The sequence below is a fragment of the Manis pentadactyla genome, chromosome 3, assembly GCF_030020395.1.
Source record: "Manis pentadactyla isolate mManPen7 chromosome 3, mManPen7.hap1, whole genome shotgun sequence".
Lineage (NCBI taxonomy): Eukaryota > Metazoa > Chordata > Mammalia > Pholidota > Manidae > Manis > Manis pentadactyla.
Window position 1 is genome coordinate 198,601,952 of NC_080021.1, and position 20,204 is coordinate 198,622,155.

Below are 20,204 nucleotides of genomic sequence, written 5' to 3' on the forward strand. Positions count from 1 at the left end.
TACAAATAGTTTTATTTCTCCCCTTGATTATAAAACTAATATGTACTCATTATGAAAACCTTCCTCTCAGGCAATATCTAATAGAGAGAGGCAAGTTTAATAAAAATGTTTATTTCATAATTGTTATTATGAAGTAAACAGCATTCTGTAGGTAAAACAAAAAAATATATACACATTTTAAAATAAAAAATAAAACATAACAAGACAGTGCAATCAAAACATAGTCTATTAATATAAACACATCCTGAAATTTTAAGCATGCTCAGAATGGTCTAGATGATTTGACAGTCTTGCCACCAGAAACTTATAATTCTCATGGTGGTTGGAATGGAGGTGACGAGTAATCAATAAGATACACCTTTTTTTCCGAAGCAAAAATGGGATCCTTTTCCATATACCCTGTTGAGCTCTCTTTTTCACACCACAAAATGTCTTTCCAACATCCTTACTGACTTTCCAGATATATTACTTAAATTATTCCTTAAGATATGACTGTGTTTTGTCACTGTGTATTCGTGTCTGACGTGGAGTATGTGTGGGAGACGATGTTTTTTTTCCTCCGCTCAGTCGGCATACTGCGTCTCATGTGGGCGTGACCTCTGTGCCAGAGCAGGTGTTTCTCCAAACTTGTTCAGGACACCATTCTTTCAGTATGTTTCAGCAAACGAGGATTCCATGGCAGGCAAAAGAGGTTTGGAAAAGCTGTCTCATACATTCTTCTCTTAGAGGTTCACCACGCATTTGTTAAAGGAGTGTTGAAGCCTTTGAAAAATCCTGCAGTTAAGAAATTGGTTTAATTTTATTTAATCCAGTTATCTTTATATGACCACTGAACACTTTAGCCACATATCAAAGTGTCATGGTTACTAGACAAGTATGTGTGTCAGTCACTGTGTGCAAACACTGTTGGAAAACATAACAATAGAGGTTTTACTAAAATGGAAAAAAGATGCTTTTCTGATGGGTGGGACTTTGGAATGCTGCCACTGCAGATGTTAAAAGCTGTGTTGTGTTTTTTAATATAGAGGGGAAAAGATTTAATAATAGGAGAAGGGGGTGTCTAGGAGACATTACTTTTGCAGACTCAGGGAGAAGAGAAAACACAGATAGTAAATACACCAATGGAAACATTATATCAGTGCTATCTTAACTGTAGCCAAAGATAATGCAAATGAAAGCAGACTTCCGGCACTTTCTGACATTCACTAAAAAAATTTGGGGAGTAGGAGGGAAATGCCAAATAGTATTTCCAGTGCTGGCAAGACTGTGGTAAAACTGATATACTCAGTTAATCAATGACACTGTAAATTTACACACCCTTTTGGAAGGCAATATGTAGCAAGAACCACTAAGATAATTATCTCCTTGACTAGTGATCCCACTAGTACAAATCTATCCTGAGCAAACACTAAACAGAAAGCCTTGCACTGAAGTACTACCAGCAAGGGCAAAATACTGGCTGTATCCTATGTTAAAGTTTCAAACGGGAGATATGAGGTGCGGGGTAAGTGTCCTGTTGGAGGTGACTAAGTACATATGGAACTAAAATAATGGATAATCCTTTGAATCGCCAGAGGAATCTTAAAAACACAGATCCCAACGCTCTACCCCATTTGTGCAAAATCACATCTGGCTGAGTGTTTCCTACCTAGGCCACTGGCTCCTACCCTCTCATCTCCCACCCACCATTTCTAGTGTGAGATTCTCTCTGCTCCAGTTTAGAGTCCAGAGAAAGGGAATCTGGTTGGAGGACATTCTTTCATGCTAGGTCATAGGTCACTGGCCAGCCTATGAAATCGGCTGCTCTGGAGTCAATGCCCAGCCCTGACCCAACTGACTGTAGCTTGATGAGCTACAACACTGTCCCCTACGCCTACCTACCTCTCTCTTTTCAGCAAGGCCTATGCATGACACCTTTGCCTAGGTTGCAAAGGGTGTCATGAAAACATCATGTGGATCTTTTGGGGGAAAAGCAAATTTTATGATTCCAAATTTCCAGTTGATTAGAAATCAGACTGAATCTTTGGATTGAATCACCGGAGAAAAATCTCAGCAAATGAGCCTGTCTTTCTGGGCCAAGGGCTCTGACAGAGAGACATAAATATTCCATAGCCATTTGATAAACAACTGCTGAGACAATTAGCAAATATAACTTCCAGTACCATGGACTTTGGCCTCCCACAAATTTCGGATACGTCACTTTCATTCATGTCAGGGTTTTAAAGTAGCACTTTCCCAAATTATTTTCACAAATTAGCAGTTTGGAATATCTTGCTCAGCTTCCAGCGATCCTTGCCAACCTCACCCTGCGCAGAGAAAGCTATACTCAGTGTTTTCAAAGCAGAGAGCGTAATGTTGCTTCTTGCTGAAGTTTGGCCAGTGAGGTAGGGTTAATTGAGGAGAGGCCTCAGCAATGGAGCTGCCAGAGACCGATGAACAAGGAGAAGCTGGATGTCCAGGGAAGTACGAAAAAAGGGGACACCAGGAGGAATTGAAGCTGCCCTGCCTCTCTTAGTGTCTACAAGTCAGCAAACTTCCTGCTGTGCTAATATGAGAGTGACCAGCCAGGTGTGGCTACTTAAATTTAAGTTAACGTCAGTGAAACAAAATGAAAAATTCAGTTCCTGCACAGCATAACCATATTCTTGTGCTCAATAGCCACATGGATCTAGCGGCTGTGGTCCTAGCACTGATGTAGACCGTTTCCATTATTGCAGAAAGAACTATGGAGGAAGCTGTGCTCCCTTCCCGCCCCCGCTGCCAAATGTTGGTCACACTGTGTTCACCCTGTGGGTACAGATGTCACAAAGCCCATCTTGGAAATCTCTTGATGGTTTAGCGTTTTATACTTGGCCATCTAAAGAGCCGAAATAATGTAATAAAGGTCCCGTGAGGAGGGCTGCCTGCCTCTGTTAAGTCACCACTCACAGGTTGGAGAATTGCAGAGGTTTTCTCTCACTTTGCAGGGAGGGAGGGTTAACTGGTTCCTCCTGTTCTTTCCTTTCTGGCCATGTAACCATAGTTGTCATTCCAGTGAAGCTGGCGATTTGTTTCCCTGTCCCTATAAGGGAGAGGAAGCTTGAAAGGTGAGGTCAGTTCAGGATTCAAAAGCCATTAAGGTTTGGGGGAAACAGGAAAGGTTGTAGCTTAAAAACAAACCAACTCAAACTGCCCACTCCCGCCATGCCAACTACCAGTACCAGGCTGTCCTGGGAGGCCTCCTAGGGGCACGTTAACCCCCTTACCATGAGTGCCTTGCCCAGCAGTCAGCAGAGCTGAGCCCCCCTTCTCAGGTACACTGTCTGGGGGGTACAGGGACATGTTATGTGGGGCCTGCAGCCCCACTTCAGGGGCACCTTCCCCTATGCTAGTCCCAGGTCTGGAGCACAGACCCAGCTGCCCACTGCAGAGGCCACTGGGCATCAGCCTGGTGGAAGCTGCCCACTCTTCTGCTTCACATCACCAGACAGAACTGCTCCCTCTTCCGCATGCCCAGCCTGCCTCCCTGCTTGCAGGAACCTCAGAAAGTGCGGAGCAGAGACCGTCTGATCTGTCTGGAGCAAACTGGCCAGCCTCCCTGTTGCAAAACACTGATGATATCGACCCAAGTTTTCCATCTGAAAGGTTTGACTTTTCTCCAAGAGAAGCCATAATAGACTAATTAGATCTTTGCCTCTCGGGGATTTGGCAAATAAACACTGTTGCATTTACACCAATAATAGTATAAAGAACTAGTGTTTTATCATCAAAATGAGCCAATTTGGGTTTAACAGGAGGGGCAAAAGGGAGTTAAAATAAATAAAGGGGCAGCATGGGTAGGGAGGTGGATTTATTGCCTCTCTAACCCCTGGCCCTTCAGATAAAATTTGCCAGGGTACAAATCTAAAGGCTTTTATACTTTGTCTCAATATGAGCCCACATTTCTTGATCTTTCAGTATGCAATAATGCTACTACGGACAGCAAAATTGATCTTGTATCTGAGTTACAGCCCTCTTTGGTATTTGAATACATTGAAAATACTTGTAAACATTTTTTTGCAACATCTTGAGGCTCCAGGAATGTTTTTAAATAGCGATTTTCAGGGACCAAGTGGGACACCAGACTTATCTTGATGAATGTCTCAGTAGCTGAAAAATCCATTTTCTTTGTTTCTAAATAAATTTTTATTTCTGGTGATTTAAAAAAATAGAGAGAGATGATAGATTCAAAATTCAGCTAGCAAGATGTGCAACTGATAGATGGGTTAAACATGCCTTGACATGTAGTAACCAATATGAAAAAATGTCCTAAGGTTTATAGGAAATGAGAGTTCTCTAATGAGAAGGAAATCATATTATAACCTTAAGTACAGTTTTCTCTTTGATCCATGAAGCCACATCAGAATGCTTGGAGGCCATTTCAATACGGTCTGATTACCTCTCCAGCTCTTCTGTTTCCATCCCCCGCCACTCTCTGTTTCATCTTTCACTGGCCTTTGGCGCAGCACCTCTTCTGCGCCTTCCATGCCTTTGCACATACTGTTCCTCTGCCCGCTGTGTCCTCCTTCACCCAGTGCGATTTTCTGACTCCTACCTACTGTTTAAAATGCAGACAATAAATGGGTACTTTCAAAGCACAAAGTAGATTATATGGCAGCAAATTTGAGATACAAAGCAGAGTGAACCAGTTCTGCTGGTTCCAATTTACCTGGGAAGTCTGGCTTCTCTGAGTCCTACAGTGAGTGCTGAGTGCCAGATCAGCTGGCTCCCCTCCCCCGCTCCCCTCCCTGCCGGTTGAGGCAGCCCGGCCGGTTTCCCAGGTACCACTCGCAGAGCTCAGGCCAAGGAACCTCTGCAGACGCTCTGAGACGCCCCAGAGTGGCTGCTGTACCCTCCTCCCTGCGTCCCACCCCAGACACCTCTCTGCACAGGTCTTGCCTAATCACCTGACACATGGAGGCCTAGGTTACTGAAGCCCCGCCCACCCGATGGCTGCCTTGCCCCAGGGACATTCAGAAGGGGCCACAGCCTTCCTGGTTGGCATAAGAGCCACTTTCCTGCCACAGCTAACAGGCATCTGGGCTCAGCTCTCAAACATGGATCATCCTCTCAGTGGAAAGGCCTGAGTTTGTCAACAAAGCATGAAGTTACATCCTAGAACCAAAAGGAGGGAAAGTGGTGGCCTGCCAAGAGAAGGATTCTCTTCTGCAACTGCATTTTTAAGTGACATTGATGGAAGGAAACGAGATTAATTCTTTTAAGCCCCTACTATGCACTCAGAATTTTTTGCATCTATTCCTCACAGCCATCTAAATGTTAGTGTTGTTTTCCCCAGGCCTGCCATAACATTTGCAGGGCCTGAGTTAGAGTACAGTGAAGGTTCACATACTGCATGCCACATGCTTCAACATTTTCAAGTTCAAATCAAGCCACGAAGCTGCCAGATGAAGTATGGGCTAACTTCCTAAATTGACAAATATTTTCATAATGACCTGGGAGGCCAAGTTCGAATTTAGAACACTTAGTGTTCTAGAAATCAGTGTTCTGAGCTGAAAGGTGGCAAGGCAGGGAGTACTGCCCCTTCACTTCTCAACCCTCTGTCCCAAGTCACCAAAAGGACACGTCTGTGTGAAAACCAGATGTCTCTGCCCTGTCCACCTCCAAACCTATCCTCCTCTCCCCAGCAGCTGCCCTGGGCCCCAGTAGGCTTCAGAGATGCTGTGTAGTACATCTCCAAGAGAGTGCATCTGGGGAGCAGCCCCCAAAGACCCCAGAAGTAGGTTCAAGCTTGTTTAGACAGGGAATTTCAGGGTTCTGGCCCCTGTAATGTGGCCTAGATGGGAAGCAGGGTTCTAAAGGGCAGGTCTCTTTGGTCCCATGAATTGTTCGCCCAGCAGGGAAAAGTATAGACAAAGCATACCAGCACAGGACCCTGTGGATCTGGGGGAAACCAGAGCAGGGGCCCCTCCTGCATGAGCCTAAAGAAGGATTTTACTGATTTATTTAATTCCTGCACAAACATGCAAGCCAAATATGGCTGGCCAGGAGGGGCCGAGCCCCAGGAAGATGAACCCAGGTGCAAGAGGTGAAGTCCTTAATCCAAGGGGAACAGCAGATCCCACCTTAATCCCTGGGCAATGCAGGGTTGACACAGCAGCACTTCACTGTCAGATCTCTTGCTGAGTTCTGAGAAACACAACCGTGAGAGGTTAAAAATGTCACATGTCGCACAGCTAGTAAGTGATGGAGCTAGGTGTGAACTCACACTGGTCTGACCCCTACATCCCTGCTCTTCCCACACCCCTCACTCCTCCTTGAAAGACCAAACAGGAGGGTGGCTGCGGTTGAAGAAATAGAGGGCTGAATTTTGAGACTCTGGGATTTGGGGAATCTTGGCTTTCCTGCCAGCAACACAAGGCCAAGTCCAATCCAAGGGCGTCCTGAATGTTATGTCACCCGGGTCAGCTCCTGGCCTGTGCTGCCCCCTGGCCCTGCGGGGCTGTACTACTGCAGAACCCTCCCCATGTGTGCAGATCTGACGTTCCCCCAGCTTCTCAACCTGCTCTCCTTATTAAGTTTTTGCTCTGATGAACTCTGACCTTTTCTCTCATTCTTCCAAGCCATCTGCCTGCCCGGTGAGAAAAGGTAACCTTGGCTGTGCCAGCTAATAAAGCTTCCCTCACACGGGGATAACGCACAGAGCACAGCGATAAAAGGTATTTTTTCCTCATTAAACTTATTAAAATTCTAGCTTGCTTATAGATCTCATTAGCTTTGCCACTGAAGGTCAGAATGTGTTATAAAGCAAGATTTAAACACCTTCGTACAGGAAGGAAATATGGCCATTAAATTTATATGGCCATCGATCTGTTAAAGCCTTGGCCTTCTTTCATTATCCTTTTAAGGCCAGTGGTTCTCAACCTTGGCTACACACTGGAATCACCTGGGGAGCTTTAAGAACCACTGACGAATGGGGCCTCTCCCCAGAGATTTTGATGTGATTGCTGTGAGAATGGGGGAGTTTTAAAAACTCTCCAAATGATTTTATGCAGTTAAGATTGAGAACCACTGTTTTTAAGGGAAAGTCTAGCCTTAACCCTACCTGTGTTGCCTTTAGCATTTGGCAGCGTGGGTCCTTGAGGCTGGCTAGATCTACCTTTCTCACAGCAATTCTCAAAGCTTACCGTCTCCCACCTTTTCCAAAGCTTACCATTCCTGCCAACAATCAAAATCTACCGCCTTCCTACGTCCCATCCCATGAGTCCTCTGGCATGTTTATAGTGTTTCATGTTCCTGTGTTTTCTTGCCAATGGGTTTCAGCCCCAGGCAAGTTCACTATAGGTTCAGTGTGACCAAAGAAATGATGGTAGAACGTTCTTGGGGTGAAAGGGTTATACTCAACTTTATTCCCAAGGTGGTAGGTCGATCACTAGAATCTCATCCACTCAGAGCGAGTTTGCGTGCAGCCAGTTTCTGCCTCTGGGCCGCTCTGCCTGCACAACTGTCCTCTGGGCCTCTCTACCCCCGCAGCTGTCTCAGTCTCTGTCCTCGTCTCTGCTCTCTTGCAGCCTTGCAGCAGCGTCACCATGTCGCCCAGAGCACTGGGCAGAGCTCTTTATATAGAGTCAATAACGACACATTGCCCACACGTGTGTAGTGAGCTAGCCAACCAGGGCCAGGTGAGAGTCCTGGCCACAGGAACCTTCACTTTATCCTCATATGTTTATAATTTTAAAGAAAGAGGATCTTAGTTTATCTCGTGCACAAATGAGCAAATCGAGTCTGGAGAGCCAAGAGAAGCCAGTCCCCAGGGAGGTGGAGCAGGGTGAAGAAGAGACAAAGTTCTTTGTCCAAGGGCAACAGACGGTGGCATCTCAATTCTTGGGGGACACAGGGTTGACACAGAGCCCTATGGCTCCTCCACGTCCGCAGTGTATTTCTTCTCTGCTCTCGACTGCATTTGCCCTGCCTCTGCTGGCTACCTGGCTCTGGAAGGCTCTCCCTGTGTCAGGATCTCCTGCTACAGGAACCATGTGGGAGAGGTGGGAGAGACCACAGAGGAGGATCTGAAGCCTCGGGAGCTCAGGCATGCCCCCACCTCCTCCGAGTCAGTCCAGAGCCCTGGTGACATGGCTTACCACCTGCTCATTGGCTGGTGACCCTGAGCCTCGGCTAAGGAGAGTTACCAGGGTCTTTCAAGTGTAGCCACTACAGCTGCAGAGAACTTGTACAAGTCCCACAACAAGGGCTGGCCTGCGGCGCCCCGGGGCTGGGCTGGGGCCTCCTCTTGGAGCCCTCTCACATGGCCTTTCTTCACAGACTGGGCGTGGCCTTCATGGGCCTCCACTGGGCATTCACAGATCTGAGAGTCATGACTTGTGGTCAGCCAAAATAACCAACAGAGCTCTGTCCCTGGCCCAAGCTGGGACAAGGCTTGGGAAGAAAATGCCCACATTGTTTTATTATGAGATCAGGCATAGCTTTCCCAGTGGTGAAGGGGAGCCCTAAATGCCTTCAATATTTCTGCCGGTCTTGGCAGGTTATTTTCATTCTTCACCAGGACACAGAAAACTATTGTTTCAGAGAACTCTCAGGCTCCCTCTAGTGTGTACAATATATTGGGCATTACTTGAGTGTCAAAATTTTGGAAGACCTAAGGAAATAATCAGAAATTTGGACTAAGAGTTATGAATTATGATAATCATAGCGGTGACATTTATGATAGCCAAAAACATAAATAACCTAAATAGGGAAATAGAAAAAAATCATGGTATACAACTTTGAAATATATTTATGAACAACTTTATGGCATGTTGTAAATGACTAATGATACAATTGTGTTAATGAAATTGCATATACATAGAGATATAAACAGTGTAAAAAACATATGTAAGGTGGGAGGGATGAAGAGGTGGAGCACAGACGATTTCTAGGGCAGTAAAAATATCTGTATGATGTTATAATGATGGGTACGTGTCATTATACATTTGTCCAAACCCATGGAATGTACACCCCCAAGAGTGAACCCTAATTTAAACCATAGACTTTGGGTGAATGTGATGTGTCAGTGTAAGCTCATCAGTTTTAACAAATGGACAACCCTGGTGGGGAATGCTGGTAATGGGGAGGTTAAGCCTGTGCAGGGCCAGGATGTATATGGGAAGTCTCTGTGCCTTCCTCTCGATTTTGCTATGAACCTAAAACTGCTCTAAAATAATATAAAGTCTTTAAAATTTTTGTCTGGAAATAGTAGTGATAGCTATACAACATTGCAAATGTGTTTAATATCACTGAATTGTATACTTAAAAATGGCCAGAGTGGTAAATTGTATGCTGTTTATGTTTTACCATGATAAAAAACTCTTAAAAAAACATATAATGTGTTTTTTTTCCCCAATTTACAAGTGAAGGAAATGGGTTCAGAAGAGTTATGAAATAGTTATGCAGTTGCTCCAGGAGCCCAGTGCTAAGCACTTAGTTTAGAAAAGCGTGGGAAAGAAATGCTCCAAAATCTTAGCTATCTTTGGGAGTGGGTTTATGACGATTTTTATTTTCTTCTTTAGTCTGTATCTGGAAGGTCCATGTTGAGCATGTAAAAAATGTAATTACAATATAAAATCTATAGTCTGGAAAATTATTTTATTGGTCAGGGTCTCAATAGGAAACAGATGGCACATTCAAATCAGAACAGTTTGAGGAAGGTTCGTTGACAAGGGGTTAATTACCAAGGTGTGCGGGAGAGGGGGAACCCCAAGGGACGCTCGAGGCCCTGTGGTATAGAGACAACAGAGCCCTTACCTCCCCAGGCTGAAGAGAAGAGGCACAGAAGGAGTTAACAAAACTGAGAAGCGGCTAGAGTTGTGCAGAGCAGGCCACACTGAGAGGAGCGGTGCCCTTCGGTTGGGGCAGGAGCCCACCAGAGGTGACCCCCCCTGACGCACTTCCCTCCCCTGATCTCCTGCTGGGGATCCCTACTAGACAGAAGCTTCTGAAGCCACAGCGCAAGGAGACAGGTTGGCATTAGGAGGCTCAGAGCCGAGGGCAGAAGGACAGAGGGTGATCTGGAGGAGAAGATGGAAGATAGCTAGTAAAGTTTTTAAAAGAATTTGTAAATGCTTAAATAATGTATTGATTCAAAGTTGGGCCAAATCTTAAGGGGTTTCTTGTCTAATGGTATCTCCCAGTTTGAAATGCATTTTTATCAAGTCCTGGAAAGATGGCCACTTGACTTTTGCAAGGGTACCTTTAGGCATGGACAGTCCCTTGTGCCTGGAAAATCCCAACTCTCTTTGGACAGAAATGATTATGAGGGAGTTGTGTGCAGAAGCAGAATGATGCAGTACAAAGAGCAGAGACAAAACACCTGGACTCAAATCTCTGCCACATGAGCAATTTACTTTATTAATCTTGTTCTGTTTTCACGCATGTAAAATAGGAATAATGAAAGTCTTCCAACAGACTTGTCGTGAGGATTAAAAGATGATATATGTGAAGCAAGTTAATATAATAGCCAGGACATGCGAAGCACTTAGTGGATGCTGAAAATAAACCTGAAATCTGTCTCTTGGAAACTTGTATCCATTGGTCCCAATAGTGACCCTGAGCACCATCTCCATCTTCCTCATGAGCATCCTTCAGATGTTTAAAAATAACAGGAAGAGCCCTCTGAGTACATTCTGTGCTTCAAGCTAAGTATTCTGTTTCCTTTGACCATGTTTGTTTCTCAGACACTTTGTCATCCTCCAGATAAGGAGCTACGTTGTTCTTAGATGATCCATCTCCATGGCCAGAATGGATTGGTTCGGAGGAGGTACTTAACCTCAGCTGGCCAATTAGATTCCTGCCCTGGGATTCTTGAAACTGGAATTAAAGCAAGTCAGAGCCTCTCTCCTGATAGGAGCTGAGGGATGGAGGCATGGGAAGTGTCAGTAACCATGTTGTCTTCTGTGTGGTAGAAAGACACTGTGCAAGAGAGAAAGTGGAGGTGACCCTGAAAGATGCTGAGGGTAGAGGGTGAGGCTACTTTCAGGGGTCTGGATGCAGCTCCTCCAGGAGCCCAGTACTATCCCTTTCTTTCCAGTGGATTGTTATTTAATCCTTCTTGGCTTCTGTGAACCAATAAAGTCCCTTTGTCTAAACCAGTTCACAAAGAGTGTCTGAGACTTCCAAATAAAAGAATCACACTGGCCACATCTGAAAGCCTAGAGCACAGGCTTGGGGATTCAGAAAGCTTGGGTTTAAATCCTATATTAACCATTTACCGACTTTGTGACTTGTAGCAAGTTTCCTAACTATTCTGAACCCATTTTCTTCACTTGTAAATTGGGAATAAAGCACTAGTTACTTGCCACTTTACTGTAAGGAATCATAAAGGCTCAGGTATATAAAGTCCACTTCTGTCCCTGATATAGAATAAACTCCATCTCACTGGCAACAGCAAAGCGATTTTTATCTTTATTATTACTGAATTTGCAGTTAATTCAGACACTGACACAAGCTGTCACAAAATCTGTTGCCCCATCTTGAACTTGCACTGACTTTTTGAGCCTTATTGTTATATTTTAAGAATTTCTCTGCTCACTTTCCCCTTTGTTAATTTAAGAGAAATTGTTTAACAGTGATATTGAAAATTTGGAAAGGACAGATGCTCCTCTGTCCCCTAGGAAGCCACTGACTTGTGTTGTTTTCAGGGTTTTATGACCAGAGCAACAGAGGCAGTCAATGTTTAAAGAAGTCTTTCTCCTCTGCTGCATGTAAATTCTTGGGCCCTTTCCCAGACATGACTTTCCAGAATAATTGTCCTAGAAAGCTACACACAGACTGCCTGTCTGCTGAATTGCCACACATTGGAATTAATTCACAGTTCCCAGCATCTATCCATAATGATGACGTCTGTCCACACAAAGCCATAGGCTTGAAATTAGAAGATTCTAGGCTCAATTTCCAGCTCTAGAAATTTCCAGACCCTTCAGGTTACTAGTAAGTGTTCACTTGAGGTGCTGAAACATCAGGTAGAATGACTCATTCATTCAAAACACATTTAATGAGCACAGTTCATGTCCCAGGCCCTGTAGGGGCTGGTGCCGGAGTGCCAAGATGAGCACCTGCTACTGACTTCAAACAGGTCATATTCTACTGGAGGAGACCAGTAACATACAGCTATAATTTAATGGATATATCCGTGTAATAGCTGCTGCAACAAACACCTTACATCTCATCCCCCAAGTCTCTGTGGCTTGTCACGAAAACAAGTTTGTTTTTTGCTGAAAGTCCAGTGTAGGTCAGGAAGCCCTCCTCCAGCTGAGAGCTACACCCCATGGAACACATTGTCGCCACAGTGGGATAAGGAGAGGAGGAGGTTCCTTGGCTCTTCCCTGCCTTGGCCCAGAGGTGACCCACATTAGTTCATTATCTACAACTGCTCAATGGCCACCCCTAAGCTAACCTCCTTGGAAGCGGTGAACTGTAGGGGAGCCCATAGATGCATGATGAACACTAACTGGCTCTGACGCCACGGGTAATGCTATGGTCCCAGTGAGCAACAGATCATGTATTAATTATGACTCTTCAGATTCAAGTAACAGAAACCAACTTGAGTTAGCAGTAGGAATTCTAGGGAGTTTGGGGTGTCTTCAAGAATCAAATGGTGGAAGTGCAAGGAGGATTAGAATGGGGAAATGCAAAGGCATTGAGGTGTGCCCTTTTGACTTGGTACCACTTGGTAAAAGAAAGTAGTTGGCTTTTAGCTTCACAGACAATCCATTAGGAATGCTTTGCAAGGAGTTCAGCTATTCCTGGTGAGGGATATTGAAGCCATAAAAAGCAGGGGGAGAGGGAGGAAAGGAATTCCAAAGGAGATGATGTCTGACGAGAGTTTTATTTGTTTTAAATTGTAGTAAAATTGCCCTGAGTTTTGAAGGCTAAGAAGGAATTTGTTAGGTGAAGACAGAGAGCAAGGTCATTCCAGGAAGCAGATGAAAAGAAATGGGTACATGGAAGAGCAGGGAATATGTTTGGAAATAAAAGTGTTCTTTATGGCTAGAGTTTAGGGGGAAGTGGCAGACTCTGTAGTTGATTACCCAAAATAGTCTCCCTTCTTCTTCCTTGCTAATAAATCCTTGATTTTATTTGAGGCATGTACAGTACCATTTCCAAGGTGATTACAGCAAGGTGATCTAGGCCAATTGTGACAATTCTATTCTTACTTTTTAGAATCCCTTGAAGATATGATGGCCATGTGACTTTTTTTCTGGCCAGTGTAAAATAAGAAGTCAGAAGGGTGCTTCTGGAAAATTCCTTGCTGTCATGATAAAAGGAAAGAGATGCATTCTTCCTGCTTTATGTGATGATGTGATGATTGGAACTATGGCAGCTATTCTGAGCAGTGAGGCAAGAATCATGAGGATAAAGACAATGCCTCACGTAGCAAAGAGAAAAGATAGGAGTCAGTGTCTCTGATGCCATCAGTGAGCAGTCAAACCATTGCCATCAATTTCTCACGTCTAGAATTCTTGTTAGGTGAGAAAAAATAAGCCTCCATTTGTTTAACCTGTAGGGATCAGATACTTGTGCACCGCATCACATCTCTAAACCTATGATTTCAGTTGCATATGTTTTACAAGCATTTTCTCTTAGTCTATGGCTTATCTTTGGTTTTCTTACTGATGTCTTCCAAAGAGCAAAAGTTTAAATTTTGATGAAGTCCATTTGATCAATTTTTTTTCTTTTAAGGTTCGTGGTTTTTGTTTTTTGCCTAACCAAGGTCACAAAGATTTTTCTCCATTTTTTTTTTCTAGAAGATTTATAGTTTCAGTTCTGCCACTTAGGTCTATCAATGCTTGAATTAATTTTTTGTATGGTTTGATATATAGATCAAGGTTCATTTTTTCCCATATATTCAGTTGTTTAAGTACTGTTTGTTGAAAAGTCTTTATTTTCCCCATTTTAAATACCTTGGTATCTTGTCAAAATCAACTGGCTATGTTAGAATGGGTCTACTTCTGAAATCTCTTTTGTTCCATTGATTTTTTTGTTGTTGTTCCATTAATTTATGTGTTTACCTTTATGCTGGTATCTCACTGACTTGATTATAGTATATTAAAGGGCATTATAAATGGTGTTGATTTTTAAATTTCACTTTCTAATTATTCATATCTGTATATAGCAATTCAATTGATGTTTGTATATCAACTTCAAATCCTTCACTCTTGCTGGATTCACTTATTCTATAGCTTTTATATTTTCTTTTTTTGGGGGGGTCTATTTCTTAGTATTCTCTGTGTACACAATCATGATGTCTACAAATAAAAGTCAGTTTTTCCTGTATGCAGTCTGTTATCCTTTGCCTCTGTCAGGATTTATTCCTCATCTTTGGCTTTAAACAGCTGACTGTAATGTGGCTTGGCACAGCGCTTCTTCATGGTTATTCTGCTGGATGTTCATCGAGCATCTTGAGTCTGAAGGCTTAGGTTTTTAATAAAAATTGGGGAAAATTCAGTCACTATTTTTTCAACCATTTTTCTGCTAAGGACAAGCCACACCTTTCATTGTTCTGCGCCAAGGCTCCCCAGGGCTGCCATGTGGGTAGTTGGCATTTACACATGTGCAGCCCAGGAGAGAGGGGGAGCAGGTAAGGCCTTCTGGGGCAGCCTTCAAATAGTGGGGACAGGAGTCAATGGATAAATACTCCTCCTTGCTGGTTTTAGAGTAGACAATGCCAGGCAGAGTTCTGTGCACTCTTCAGAGGTCCCTGGCAGGAGTGAGGCCCCAAAGCCCCAGTGGTAACTGACTTAGTAACATATTCTTCGGTTGCCTTTTCCTCTGTCCCTGTTTCCCTTGCTCTTATTCCTCACTCTTCTGGCATCAGCTCCCAAAGAAACTGTTCATCAGTTCTTGTCTCAGTCTCCATGTTTGGAGGGAATTCGGGCAAAGCCTCGATGTCAATCACATTTTCTCCTCCTTGAGCTGGGAGCAATACTCTCTGATACAGATCTATGTTGGGAGAAGACAAAGTAGAAGAGCTAGGCTGGGATCCTGTTTTTAGAGGCCTTAGGTGTCATCTAAGAAGTTTGAGTTCTATTCTGTAGGGAAGAAGAAAGAACTGAGATACGCAGTATGAGACTGACGTGATCAAACTATTTAAGGTCCGTTGTTGTCCCAAGATCTGAATATTCTCTGAGTTGCTATCTCTGAATTTCAGCTTCTCTCATTAATAAATTGGGAATAGAAGCACTTCCCTGTCTATTTCACATGTTTGTTACAAAGACCAAATTAGATAATGCACATTCCACAAATAGCTAAATAAAAGTAGGGTGTTCCTACCATTACTTCATGCTCAAGTATGTTATATGTTAGTGTGGAAACTAAGTATTCTAATACTTAAAAAAGAGAGCCTTCTTATTTGCCTAATAAAATCTCCAACTGTAGCAAAAATATATTTTCATCATGCAGCTTCATGGACTGTGGAATCCAAATGCAATATTGGGTTCTAGCTACAAGATAAGAAAATAATAAACTCTAACATATCTGTAAGGAACTGTAGGTTCTAAACTAACAAGGGGCTTAAACCACTAGAGTTGGGCCTTCTAAGACTGGCATGGAACTGGGATGTCTCAGCTGCTTATATCTTTCTGTTCTACCAACTTCAAAGTGTGGCTTCCATCGTCAAGATCCCAAGGTGGTTGCTGCGGTTTTACACATCATGGCAACTTCTAGGCAGGAGGAAGGAGGTGGGAAGGGAAAAGGGTGAATCTTCAAGGTGAGTCAATGCTTCCTCTCCAAAAACTTACTGGAAGTCTCAGCAAATGATTTATATGCACCTCACTGGGAACTGCCTTCAGTGGCAGGGAACTGCCTGCCCCTAGGTTATGCTCCCTTCTAGGTGTGGTACATGGCCAATGATTGGGTACTGCATGGATAAAAAGCCCAGCCCCTTGCCTCAATGTTGGGGCAACTCTGAAGGACCATCATGGACTCTGGACGCTGAAGGATCAACTGAGGCTCAGCTGCAGCTGCAGGTCATCTTTCCTCCCCTATCCAACCCTGCTTCTTCCCCTTCTGAGCAGAGTACCTCTCCAAAGCATCCCCTGGCAACACTCCTACATGCAACCCTCCATCTCAGGACCCGTGAAACCCAGTCTGTGATACATGACACGTTAGTGCACAAGAGGCATCTCAGTCGTCTCCAGTCGAGAGGACTGGGGCTGGAACTGGAGTCGTCAGGCCCACCGTGCACGTCTCCCTCATCACTCCTCTGCGTCTTCTCTGTGTGATTGCCTCCTGACAGGCCAGGCTCTGATGACCTCTGGTAGTGCTGATGCCATCGCAAAGCTGCTTTTCAACTTTCTCTCCCATAGCTAACTCCCTTATTCTCCGGGCATTTCTGCACAAGTTCCTGCAGGACAGCATGTGATAAGCTCAGCCCATCTTTTCAAGTCAAGCCCTGCCATAGGCTGCCAGCAAACCTATAGATTGGCTGACTTTGGGTCAGGGACCTACCTCCAGGATAATGAGCTGTGGTTGTGGGAAGTAGAGGGTGGCGAGGGGCTCATGCCCCTAGGGCCTTCCCTTTAGCAGAGCTGGTGTTGCGGAGGGGTCATGAGTAAGGAGTCCAGTATGTTATAAAGGGTGCTCTCACAGCAGATGAAGCCCCTGCTAAGGCAGGAAAGCGTAGGAATCGGAATGCCATGCCAGACAAAGCAAGGAGGCAGGGCTGCTGCCCCTGTGTTCTTGGCTAAGCAGACAACCAGCTTGATTTGGAATGAGAGTTCAGGGAGGTAGAGGGAAGAGTGGGTATGTGTGGAATGAAGCCGCATGTGTTGGCCCTGCCTGGTTCCAAGTGAAGTCGAGCTCCAGATCTCAGCCCATGGAAAGAAAGCAGTGCAGGAACCCAGGGCCAGCTGCAGGAGAGGAGGGAGCAGGCACACAGCTCAAGGTCGCTGGGACAACTTGGAGCCTGTTCTAGGGCATGTGTTCCTCTCCTCAGGGAGACCTCAGCTCGCCTGTGGGGCAGGTGCTCCCAGACCGCATGCCTGCCACTTTGGGTGTTTTTTTTTCCATCTCATATGCTCATAACAACAGCCTCCGGGTCTTAAAAAGTCCCCACAGCTGAATTTCCTCTTGCAGCTGGCTCTGTCTTGAGGTGTGATACAGTCTCACATCAGAGGAGGCCCACAGCTGTTTTTACATGGATTCCACCCTCGCACAAACTGTACAAGGCAGGGCAAGAGGCGTTATCTGCTCTTTACTAGGATGCTGTCCAAGATAGTAGGCACCAGCCTGAGGTGGCTATTGCAATGTAATTACACGTAAATAAAAAATTCTATCCCTCAGTCGCACTAGCCACATTTCAAATGCTTGGTCGCCCTGTGTCTAGTGGTGACCATACTGGGTAGTGGAGATGTGAAACATCTCCACTACCCTGGAAAGTTCTATCTGATAGTGCTGCCTTAGACCTTTGTCTGTGTCTGTCTGCTTTGTGGCAGCCCCAGGCCCTACAACACACAGCAGGTGCTCAATCAGCACTGGCAGAATGAATGAACTGATGAATAAGTCTCTGCCTGCAGAGGAGGAGGACACTTAGAGGGCTGTTACTTCCATGGGTGGCCCGGCAAACCCGTTGCAGAGCTGCGCCTCCAACCCGGTCCTTCCACCTCCAAGCACAGGCCTTGTTTGGCTCCTCCCTGCAGCTGCTACTATTGGCCCTCAACCTTGACACAAGGAAGTATCCTCTGCTGTCACCTTAGCAACCTCCTGCTAGCTGATTGCAAAAATCACTTTAAAAATGGCTTCTGATTTTTTTCTCCCCAGAGTAAAGGGAATAGAAGATGTGGAAAGCGCAGAGAAGAAGAAAGTTATTCATTCTTCCAACCCCAAATCGGCTCAGTCAGCGTTGTATGCGTGCTTCTTCCTGCTGTCTTTGGTACAGAGTCTGAGGTCCTCCACTGGGTTGTGTCATTTGCTTTTGAAAACCGATCTTCCGAGCAGTTAGGCCAGAAGCTTTCTACTTTCTTCTCCCAGCCTCATCTCGAAACTTCGGGAGCTATTTCTCTCTTCAGATATCAATATAGTCCTGAATTCATGGATGTTTTTCCCCTCCACACATGTGCTATGTGCCTCCATAGCATGTACCGTGATACGGCAGAGCCGAAGGCAGGGATATTAAATAATAGGATATTTAAACTGGGTGGTTGTGGCTGGAGATTTCATACCTGTCTGTGAGGGGAGTCCAGCCACAGGCTCTGGGCTGGCAGGGAGATGAAAATGAGTTGCCCGCCTAAAAAATGCTAGGAGCTTCCAAGGCTGCCTCCCCGCGGACTCAGGAGCAGAAACATTCCGCCTCCTGCTCTGGGACATTGCCCATGTGGGGTCTAAGTGCCCAGCACTTGTGTGGTGTGGGGATTCCAAGTGGAGACACTAATGTGAAACCTTGTCCAGCACTGGAGGGGGACCTGGGGGTCCATGAAACCATGGGATGGGTCCACTTCCGCAGTCAGGGGTCTGGGGTGCTCACAGAAACCCTGTGAAGACGGACTTGGACACATTCACAACCCACATGAGGAAATGGGTCACACGCAGCCTGCAGCTGAACCAAAAGGAGACTTTGCACCCCAAGAACTAAAGCTAATAAAACCACCTGAAAGAACCTTTAAAACAAGCAGGCTTACACTTTTTCAAAGAGATGAGAAATAACAGATACTTCAAGCCATAAAGCCAGAGCAGAACAGTGTGAGCAACGAACAGGCAGGTTTGAAGCATGTGTACATAGCAATTCTAGGAAGGATAGAATTATTGAAATAAAAGAGAGCCCATGAATTCAGATATGGGAAAAGAACAGGCATGGCCTTTTAAAGGGTGTTTTTTGTTACTAACAACTGTTAACCTTCCCTACCAACCAGGCTCTGTTTCAGGGATTTCAAATGTATGAACTCATTTCATCTGCCTATGAAGATCAAGCCCATGAAGGAGGCAATCCCGTTCCCAAGTGGGATTACTCCGAAGGACCTGTGTGCCACCATCCCCAGGACAGTCAAGGAATAGTAACACAATATTATGTATAAGATAAAGCACTTTACATGAATGATCTTATTAATCCTCATTTAATAATCTCATTAATCCTTATCACAATCCCTCAAGGCAGGTGTTGTTATCACCTCCATTTTGTGGCTGAGGAGACTGAGCTTCCGCCATTAAGATTGTAAACATTCCCTAAGGTTTACACAGTCACCAAGCACTGTGAGATTTAAATTGAGGCAAGCTGAATCCCAGTCCAAGCTCTTAATAGCAATGCTAAGCAACCAGTGGTTGTCCATTTGGACTTCAATTTTATGCATTTCTTACAACCGAATAGACAATACAGTCACTGATTTGAAAGGTACCCAATGGTCTAGAGTCAAACATCTTTCTCCTACCTGTCTCCCTTCCCCTGGAGGTCACCACTGTTCTGTTTGTGTGACCTTCCAGTTCTATTTTGCCTATAGAAGCAAATGTCTACAGATACAACTATATATGAGTCTATGTACACGGATATTCTTTTCTCCATTTTTACACAGTTGGAACTTCTATACGGTGTTCTTGCTGTTTTCATTTAGTGCTCTTTTGGAGAGCATTTTGTATTCGTATAGAATAATAATTAAAAAATAATAGCATAGCATCTTCACCATTACTAGTAATATTGACATACAGAATAGTATTAATAAAATAATATGAGGCTTCCTTGTTCTTGTTTGTGACTGCAGAATATTCCATTGGAGATTTGTATTACAATTTATTTAACTAGACTTCTATGCTGGGCATTCAAATTGCTTCCAATCTTCTGCCATTACAATGATGTAGTGAATAATCGGACCTACAGACTACATCACACACATGAGGAATACATTCCTGAAGTTTGAACTCCTGGGTCAACGTGACAGTTATTTGTGATAATCCATGGTAAACCCTCAGTAAGGCAACCAGGGACTAAAATCATGGGGACATTTAAAAAAATGATTTTTTTTCTGGTTATTAAAAAAATGCATGGTTATTGAGGAAAAAACCTAAAATCACTCTTAGATAGCCTAAAGATATCACTGCTAATGAGCTGGCATAATCTTCCGAGACCCTTGTGATGAATGCAGACACCTGTACACACCTTGGAGAGCGCACTACTTACCTGGTTTTTATTGAGTCTCTTACACTGAACATTACATCATCATAATTTTATTGCTCTATGTAAATCGGTCCCA

The 20,204-nt window shown here is 44.4% G+C and overlaps 1 long non-coding RNA gene across 1 annotated transcript; it reads right to left on the reverse strand.

Moving 5' to 3' along the window:
- Window positions 1–97: 97 nt before the first annotated feature.
- On the reverse strand, window positions 98–4,844 carry LOC130683195 (uncharacterized). The gene is made up of 4 exons (XR_008996811.1): window positions 4,688–4,844; window positions 4,418–4,576; window positions 2,929–3,061; window positions 98–774 (listed from the first exon to the last, which is right to left on the reverse strand). It is a non-coding gene; the product is annotated as an uncharacterized LOC130683195 (long non-coding RNA).
- Window positions 4,845–20,204: the final 15,360 nt, after the last annotated feature.